This window comes from Geospiza fortis, unplaced genomic scaffold, assembly GCF_000277835.1.
Source record: "Geospiza fortis unplaced genomic scaffold, GeoFor_1.0 scaffold10, whole genome shotgun sequence".
Lineage (NCBI taxonomy): Eukaryota > Metazoa > Chordata > Aves > Passeriformes > Thraupidae > Geospiza > Geospiza fortis.
In genome coordinates this window covers 1,317,015-1,326,703 of record NW_005054326.1, presented here as the reverse complement: position 1 = coordinate 1,326,703, position 9,689 = coordinate 1,317,015, and the positions used below count along the sequence as shown (strand labels likewise).

Genomic DNA, 9,689 nt, shown 5'->3' with positions numbered 1-9,689 from the left:
GCTGCTGTCGCCGCAGCGTCGCTACAGCCTCCCGCTCCCGGGCCGCTGCAGGCCGCTCTCCAGCCACAGCCGCCATCCCTGGGCCCTGTCACGCCGCTTCCGCCGCCACCGGCTCTACATACCGGCACCACAGCACGGCACAAAAGCTCCGTTTCAGTGAAACATCTCTTTGTATTAGGCATTGAAATTGAAAACCACTGTGAAAAGGGATACCGCAGCTAACTTGGCAAGCACAAGCTTTTGGAAAAAGGAGGTGAGTGAAACTGTCAAAGGAGTTATGGAACGTTAAACATTATGTAGCATGGCACATATTTGTTTACTTCTGTAATCAGATGCTGCAGCAGAAAAGAGGAAAGGTACAGTGTCACACTGATTCTGCAGTCACTATTAGATTAATAAAGGACGAGCCTGGGGGCAGAAGCACTTCTCCAGTTAAAGCAAGCGTTGACATTTTTATACCTGAGAAAATTCAATGAAGGCGACATCTCCCATATGCAATCATCTTTTATGTTAATTTCAGCACTTTTGAAACAAGATTCAGTTGTGTTTTCATTTCCTTTTATTTCATTGGATTTCGTTTGAAGTCATTAGGGAGTGAAATATGCCAGCTGCACTCTTCTGCATGTGTTTTAGATCCAGAAGCTTCAGAAGCGCTTCTTGAGTTTCAGAGATTGAACTAATATATAAATTGGGAGAGGAGGGGCAGGCTCTGGGAGGGAAGTACAGAGAACACAGGATGGAAGAACAATTTGGCAGAAAGGCAGAAGCTGTACCATGTGCTAGTCACTGAACATCACAAACTGAACCAGAAAACATAAGCCAACTGCGGATGTGTAGTGGTACATATATTTGAAGTAGATAGGTTTGGGATTTTTAAGTGAAAAAAAATGATTGCACGAGTTTCAGCTGCAGGTGTTTGACTTCCAGCCTTTCAGGGATGTGTCTTACTCGTCTCCAAACCCGAATTGATGCAGGAAGTCCTCTGCCAGAAAATTATTTCAGCTTTGATAGTTCAAATTCCAGCAATATACTGCTTGGAAATGTATCCTGCCAAAAGCATTTACGTGGTATTGCCATTGTCCATCACATTCTGTGTCTGTATGATCTGTATTTTCTAGTGTACTTAATGTGTATCCCTTATGTTACTTCATAGCCTTGGGAATCTCAGTCTTTCTGCAGTAGTTTTCCTCATGAGGTTGTCTGTGCAGATTCTTGGGGCTTTCCTGTTAAGGACAAATTGGAATTAATTTTTTTTTTTTAAGCTAGGATAGCAGTGGAATTTTGAGGAGGAGATTGCACATCCTCCTCCCTTTTCCTTGCATTCTGTGCAATGAATCCAGAGCAAGTGGGTGGGATGTCTGCAGCCCATAAAGGTGATTTGCACTGCAAGAAAGTGCACAGCAAGAGCAGAGGGCAAGGGAAGCCTTACTGAAAAGCTGAGCAGCAGCAGAATCCAAAGTGCTTTTGTGTCCTTGCAGTTAAGAACTGCACAGTCTATGGCCTTTGCATGTAGGAATGAATGGTCTCAGTTTACACTTGGAATCCCTGCAAATAATTAATTTGTAATGCCTGATGTGTTGGTTTTTGCATGGCTTGGTTATCAAATTTTGGAAATTTTAGTAATAATCATTGCAGGTTACTTTGCTTTTAAATTTTTTTAAGCATGTTGTTTATACCTTTAAGAATACTCTCTAAACCATGAAATACATTAATTATTATTATAATAATCCAATAATAATAATAATAATTCAAAGTTTGCATACAAGCAGCATTGATGACAGTGTATCAATGTTTGAAATCAGCTTGAGTTTGAAATCCCTACTTTTTGTAACCAATTTGACATCTTCATGCAGGTCTGAACAGTGCAGTTTATGCATGTATTCAATCAAATAAAAATCCCACAAAAGCTGATAGCTCACCTCCAGATGTTGGGGGGTTTGCAAACAAAATACAGATTTGGTTGTGCAGTTTTCTCCTTTGTAGCATGGATTTACCAAAACAGTTTCTAATTAATGGCCAATCACCGTCAGCTGTCTCGACTCTCTGAGAGTCACAAGCCTTTGTTATCATTCCATTCTGTTCTTTTCCTTGCTAGCCTTCTGATGAAATCCTTTCTTCTATTCTTTTAGTATAGTTTTATTATAATATATATCATAAAATAATAAATCAGCCTTCTGAAACATGGAGTCAACATCCTCGTCTCTTCCCTCGTCCTGGGACCTCTGCAAATCAAGGTAAGGGGGAAAAAACACACGTTAATTTTAGCTTTTCTAAAAGAGGAGTTCTAACATATTCCTTGTGTGTCAAAACATTTTATTCCATGTATTTAAACCCTAAAGACTCAGAGCAGCTTTTATTAAAACTAACTCACAAAGCCTAACTCACTTAAATGGGAGCATCTTCAAGACTTTAATGTGTTTGGAAGCTGTTACATCTTTATTATTGACAATTTAAGCTCATGGAACCCATTCTCAGCCTCTCTAAAGCTGCACTGATTGCATTTTCTTTCTTACAGCTGCTCACTCCAGAGGAACCAAATAGCAACCCAGCAGCTTTTTTTAAATGTTCTCTAATTATTATTGTTAGCCATAAATGTGTTTCCAGCTTCAGTGTATAAATAGCAAACTGATTATTTACAGCCCTTGCTCCTGTTGAGAACTAGTATCTCTGTCAGGGAGGTAAAACAAATAACTAGGCTATAATTTGTAATAATAAACCTTACACATCACTTTCTTTTTTTCTAGGGAAAAAGGTAGAGTTGTAGAGTTTCTGCACTTCTACCATTTCCTATAGGATTTCAGTTTCCCTTGAAGGAAACGTTCTGTTCTCAGTAAAATAAACAAGGTTCTCAAAAAAACCAAAAAGGTATTTTAAATAGAATAGGCTATTCCCTGACAGTCACATGCAAAGGATTTGCTGTGTTTGTGCAGCACTGGGGTGAGCTGGACTGTGTATTTTTCAGAGCATTTCACATTGTGGGACACAGCTTTCTCTTTACTGCACCTAAAGTGACCTAAAATGCTCAGGACATTACTTCAGTTAATGTAAATCAGACCAGCTCAAAGATCAATGAAATGACACCTCTGGACTCTCTTTTTGGATCCTGCCAAGCAATCCATGTTTCTCCAGGAAATCCATGCTGCCCAGGATGCTGGGATGAGCTGCAGTGCCTTGTGATGGATAACACAAACTGCCACTGGGGATTAGGCAGTGCTCCAGGCCATCTCAAACATGACATTTTCTTACTCTTTCTGCTTAAGTGATGACCAGAACAGAGCATTTCTACAGCACAGCTGCTGGAAATGATTCACAGATCTCAGTTGTATCACAGCAATGTCAGATTCCAGAGAGATCTGTCCACGGAGAAGAACCTCTCACAGCAGGATAAGAGATCTGTCCTGGTAAACACAGTGCCAGGGAGAAGAACTTCTCACTGCAGGACACATGATCAATTCCAGCAGCACCTTACACACCCAAAGACTCATTTCTAGACAGCAGACAGTTACCCAGGCAAGGCCTTCACACACAGATTATCAGCCAAGAATACCTAATGACATTTCAGTACTTTCTCTCTCTTAGCTTTTCCTCTCCCTTTCCTTTTCTCCCTGCTCAGGGCCATGGAGGTTTGGTTTAGAATGGTCCTCCCTGGTCATCCATACACAGAAAGATGATGACCAGAAGGAAAGCACTCTGAAATGTTTATGATGACAATTTAACCAGTAAAAGCTGCACAGTTGTGGCAATTTTGAACGTTTTCTCTGTCCCCTTTCCCCCATCCATGGCATTAGATAGGAAAAGAAAACATTTCCTGTCTTCTCACAAAAGATATTTAATTTTAGATTTAAAGACTAATCAGTTTCTAATTATTATTATTTTCATTATTTTATTAAAGCTGTGCCCTTCCTTGGTGACAGAGGCAATCAGGTGCAGTAATAAGGCTTTATTGCTTTATTTTATCAGAGCTTGCTGAACATACAGCACATACAGTGGAAGTTTTCCCTTCTGTTTCCTCCAAAGATTTTCATCATGTCTGCAAAAAAATACCAAGATTTCAGTGCTATTCTGTGCACTGCAGATGACAGACTGTGTATGTGAACAGCTGCAAGTATTGCTCATGATGCTGATCTCCTGACAATGGTGTATATGCTGCAGGTCTTACAGTGCCGTGTCCTTCAGAATTTCAGTATAATTTAACAGCAAAATCCAAACATTTTTGCTCCTCAAATTACAACTCCCTTTTCTTCGGCAACCATGCAATCCAATTCATAACCTCAGAGCTCTAAGGTATTTTCTGTTATCCCATATTTACACAAAAAGGTGTGTAAAAAGCCACCAGGCATCAGTAACAGTCATAATCAAAGCTTCCAGTTACTTTCATTCAGCAGTCACATAAAATCACTTTCTGTCAGTACATCAAAGCATTTCCATGTAAAGCATCATGTTAGAAAGGCTTATTGATATTAATACTGGTGCTTGACTATCCCAGCCCTGTGCAGCTCTTTTCATCTCCCATCCACTCTCAAATCCTTCCCCCTAACACACACAAATACACACCACATAAACATAATGGACCTGCTAACAGTAGATACACCCACAAAGTTTAAAATCAATCAACACTTTGCTGATTGGGAATGCTCTTCATAAAAGGAAGTCAATCTGTTACAATATGCAAGGAAAGAGGTCAGGATTACAGTTTTTTCCCAAGAAAATTGTGTGATACTCATAAGCAGCAATGACATATGGATTTGTTTTGCTAACATTCACACAGGAGTAGAAATCATATTAAGAAAATTCTCCATGACAGAGATGGATTTTTTCCAAATTTTTTAGTAGAAAACTAAACACCTGATGCACTTCAGTATATCTCTGATGGCAATGCAGCTTTCAGAATTAATTCAACCCAGCACAAACAGGTAAATTATACTGAAGAAATAGATTCTTCTTGGAGTACAGTGATCAAGATGCAACCACACCTGAGAAAAAAAGTGGGGCAATGTATATTAAACTTGCCACATACGAGATGGCTTCTTGAGGAATATTTAACTGGTCAAATTTGAGATGTTGTCCCAGGTCACCTAAATAGTTCAAGTAGGTGATCTTTTTCCCAAACTGGTGGCAAAAAAAAAAAAAAAATTAAATCACAAAGTAGTATAAAAATTAGCATGGGAGGAACATTTATAAAAGGTTTCTCTTCTAAACCTACAAAAAACACGAGTGCTGATGCAACTCAAAATTAGACTGTAATTGAAGCAGCAGGAGACATAAGATATATTTCATTTCATATGATCAAACACCTACAGTGCATGCCTGAGAGTCTGATTTGAAAAAAAACAACTGACTTCCATCTGAATGTTTTGTGATTTGCACAGGTATGAAAAACATTGCTTTAAAAGGCACTGCAAACTAGGTTTCTCACAGCATTAGAAAGCTCACTGAAAAAACTGTTAACCTTCAAAAGAATGTTATCTAGCCAACAGAACAACAAGTTTGCGTTGTGTAGGTATTCCACGCTGCAAAAAGACAAAATAATGGGGATGTAGCAATAAATTTTGGAGTAGTGAAGCAACAGGTAAAATTTTCAAAGCATTGATAGCATATAGCCTTGAAGTGCTGACCATCAGCTTTACCCCTTTTGAAAAGGGCTGGATATCTTTTAGGAAACACCAGGAATGCTGTTTTTTTTCTACAAGTTGTGCAAAACAGACTTCCAAATTTGAAGATCCATGTTTGTCCGGGCGCTTGGCTCGCCGGCAGCGGCTCTGTAGCAAAATCCCCAAATTTGGCCCCAAAATCAGCCCCAAAATCCCCAAATTTGGCCCCAAAATCTCAAAATTTGGTGGGATTTTGTGATTTGGGGTTTTGGGGTTTATTTGGGGATTTTGGATTTTTTGGGGACTTGGGGGATTTTGGGTTTGGGGGTTTGGGGTTTTAGGGTCTTGGGGGATTTCAGGATTTGGGGTTTTTGGGATTTGGGATTTTTGGGGATTCGAGATTTTGGGATTTGGGGTTTTGGGATTTGGGGGGGATTTGGGGATTTGAGGTTTAGTTAGGTCTTGAGTTTCAGCCAGAATACACAACTACACGGGCCGAGGTGCTCAAACAAGGGTTGGGGACATGTTTGTACACATGATCTGAAATAATGTCTTATTTTTCCACAAGACAAAAGATCTGGACCGTAATGAAGTGTCAAGAAAAATAGTAGGTGCTGATGGTAAGAAGTGTACTTTGCTGCAACTTTCTTTCATAGTAAAATTGAGGGAAAGCTCTGGATGGATGAGTTTATCCCTGGATTGTCCAATCCGCGTGCACATCCTCCCTCTAGCGGCACAAGGAACAAACAGTCCCTGCCCTGAATTCAGCTAACAGGAGTTTTGGGATACATGAGGAATAACATTCTGTGCAGGCACAATTTCAGAGCTCTCCAGAGTGTCTCTTATCCAAAAGAGTCTGAACTTCCAACACCTTTCCTAAGCCACAGCTGGGCACACAACTCTGTAACTAATCATGTCTGGTAATAGAGGACGTGTCACAGAACCCACAATGTGTAAAAAAAGCCATGGGAAATTAGGAATAAATGCTGCTCATCACTACTGCCACCTAAATGTATATTATTTTCGTAACGGGTTCTGCTAGCTCACAGAAATATGATCTTCCTACAGTTGTCTTGCACTTTGGAGAAAATACTCTTGACTTAACACCTTACTGTCTTGCTCATTTCTTTTGGGACTGGAAAAAAGATCAGTCAGCTTTCTTGAAAAATTCTTCTTACTTGAAAAATTTCAAGTATTTGCATTTTCTTAAATACTCCCAAATGAAAGTATGTTAAATACTTCATTATAATAACTCTGTCATTCGTCCAGTTGTTAGCAAATACATTGTCATGCAAAAGTACTGAGACCATGTGCTAACAGGTACTAAATGTACTAACAGACATATAAAATAAAAATAAATACAGACAACAGACAACAGACAACCATTCACTCTCTACGTACTGGTCCAGGGTATACTTTAAGTACCTGAGGAGAAAAATAACATTTTGGTTTTAAGACAGTTTACTGGATGAGAGTTTTGAAGCAGTAACTGGGAGAGAAAATGTGTTATTTTTGCACAGAATGCTAGTGACTGCAAATTTATGTTTGCTTCAAGATATTTATCTAAGTTCATCTTGTTCTAGTGGCAAATAATTCCACATCATTGTGATGCCTGAAACTTAAAAAAAAATATTTAGTTACAAAAACTACACTGCTCATGAATCACTTAAAAATGAATACAATATAGGACTGTGCTTGCCAAGAAAATTTTAAGAGATGCATTTTAACTAAAAGCAACTTTTATTTTGCTTTTCTCGGTTTTTGTCCTTCCTTTTAGACAAGCAAACAATGTCATTTTGCATTTTCAAACACTGAAGAATATGTTTTGGGCTTTCCTTTCAATTTAAAAGTTTCTAAATCCTCGAAAAATCCATTACATCTAATTAAACTGCTCTTCTTCAATATATTTGTCTTTCCCTTGTTTTCATTGTAAGGACTGAATTTGCATACCAGTTCCCTTAAATTTCATTTGAATCCTTTAAAATTAATTTAAAGAACTACACTGTGTATCCCATCTTGAAATAATACTGCATGTTTTACAAGCAGATTGCTTTTACGGTATAGTTTATGATTTTCATTCCCTTTCTTCAACAGTTGAGAACAGAGGATGGCCTATTACCCAGCTCAGTGACTCAAAGAAAGCAATGATGGAGCAGTGCAATCTAGCTGCATTTCTTGCTGTGTCAGATTTCAAATTTCTCATGTTATTCTCAATGCTATCTTCTTATTCTGCACCAGCCCCAACTATTGCTCTTAATTGTATGTAAGTGATTTCCATTCCATAGAGCAGACAGCTCCATGTGCCATTTACTGGGCTGTGACTATCTGCAAGCATGAAGAACACTTTGACTCTCTCCCTTTGCATAGAAAAGCCCTTCAATTCTCACCCTGTACTCCCAGTCTCATTTATCTTATTCCCTCAGCATACTGTGACTGTTAGACTGCAAGTATCTTGCAAAAAGGATTGACACTGCAATTAATGTAATGCTGTTTTGATCCCTGATTTATGTATTAGTGGCATTTTAATGGAAAAAAGAGTAGTAGTGACAGCCAATCAAGACTTTTTTTTTAAGAGTTTGAAATGAAAATATACCTAAACAGATATTGTTACAAACAGAATGCCTTGTGGTTTATTCACAGCATGTAAATTCCTTGTTACATTGCATCCAGAAAACATGTATTTTTAAAAATAACAGAGTGTTTTGGAGGATATAATAACCAGTATTTTTCTACAGTCAATTACCTGTTCCAAGACCATAACAGAATTGCATTGACATTACAAAAAAATCAATTCTTGAAGTGACTTCATCACAAAATACCGAGCAATCTGGGCCTACTCTTTTCTTACTGCTTTTTCTCAGAATTCAACATCTGAATCTAATTCAGAAGGGACAGGGAAAGGGAGGCTGAGATTGAGCCAGGCTGGGCAGGATCTGAAAGAGCCTTGCTCTGAGCTTCAGCCTGGCATCTTCAAAAACTCAAGGGGAAAAAAAAATAAAAATAATGCATATCTTTCCAAACTGTGAGCCCCTAATGCCTTGGTTCACATTGCTCCACTCAGTTAACACCTTTGGCAGTAACCTGCAATGCTCTGGACTTGTCAGAATCTCTGCTGCTCACAGTGACCCTGAGATGGGTTAGAAAGTCTCTTTTCCCAGCCCAGTGGTTGAAGAAGGAGTCAGAACTCTTCAGTTCTCGGTCTCAGGGTTGTTTATTGTATCTTATCTATAAAATTCTTTCTCCGACCCACCGCAGGTGTGTCAGGTTGAGGCACGCTGCCCATCCTTGGGGTGCTGTTATCTTTTTATACTAAAAACTACGTGTACATTATTTACAATTACTTCCCAATACCTATCACCTATGTTAGACAGTTTCTACTCTAAACCAATCTAAAAGTGCCAACACCACAGCAGAAGATGGAGGCCAAGAAGAAGAAGGAGAAAGGCTGGGCATGCCCAGATTCCTCCATCGTGCCCCCTGAACCCCCATTCTAAAAACCCCCAAAAATCTATATTTTCACCCTGTGATAAATCAACTATTATTCTACTTAAACTCTTTTGACTTGTAATTCTTCATGTAAAGGTTGGTAATTGTTTTTCCATGGGTCAAGATCAAAGGCAGAGGGGTCCTGGGCTCTGTGCCAAGGTCTCTGAGCCCCTTGGCAGGGGCTCGAGTCCTCCAGGGCAGCCAGAGGAATTTCCTGGGTTCCAACATGTGCTCATTCCATACTTGTGTGCTTGGAGAATGGCTCCCATTCGTGCCACAACATGGGATGCCTGGTTTTCAGCTTATTGCTCCCTTGGAGCAACAAGTAGAAAGTTTCCAGTTGGGAGGCAAACTTAGTGTGGCACCCTCAGACACTGATTTCTTGTTGACTGCAGCATTCTCTGTTCCTGAGACATAACAAAATCTCCTTTACAGTGTTCCATGCCGCATATCCCCGTTCTAGTGAAGTGGCTTAGTGCCTTCCCCAACCCCACCCTACCAGAAAGGTAATTGAAGGAAAAAAAAAAAGAAGACCCAAACTACAAGCCTTTAATTAAAAATAGAAATTTTGAAAGTATTTTACAAAATATCACAGAGTGTATTCCTCCTGAG

At 39.3% G+C, this 9,689-nt stretch overlaps 1 long non-coding RNA gene across 1 annotated transcript; it reads left to right on the top strand.

Moving 5' to 3' along the window:
- The first annotated feature begins 2,202 nt into the window (after positions 1–2,202).
- LOC115947869 lies at positions 2,203–8,436 on the top strand. The gene is made up of 3 exons (XR_004081721.1): positions 2,203–2,234; positions 6,160–6,211; positions 7,686–8,436. It is a non-coding gene; the product is annotated as an uncharacterized LOC115947869 (long non-coding RNA).
- Positions 8,437–9,689: the final 1,253 nt, after the last annotated feature.